Below are 248 nucleotides of genomic sequence, written 5' to 3'. Positions count from 1 at the left end.
ATGATCCTGAGAACTTTTGTTGCAATCCCTCCCCCCCCCTTTTTCTCTCTCTCTAAAGACAATGCTTTCAGATCCGTCGAGCGCTAATTTGAATATTGATAGTGTGAAAACTCAGTAGGTAGATTCCGTGTAATGCACTGAGATGAAATTATGGCGCAATGGTGGGTGAATTACGCAAAATGTTGCAATAAAGGGCGTGTGTCGTTATGCATAATGTCATAAATGCGATAATTTTAATGTGATAATTT

This window comes from Penaeus monodon, chromosome 28, assembly GCF_015228065.2.
Source record: "Penaeus monodon isolate SGIC_2016 chromosome 28, NSTDA_Pmon_1, whole genome shotgun sequence".
Classification (NCBI taxonomy): Eukaryota; Metazoa; Arthropoda; class Malacostraca; order Decapoda; family Penaeidae; genus Penaeus; species Penaeus monodon.
This window is presented reverse-complemented; position numbering follows the sequence as displayed.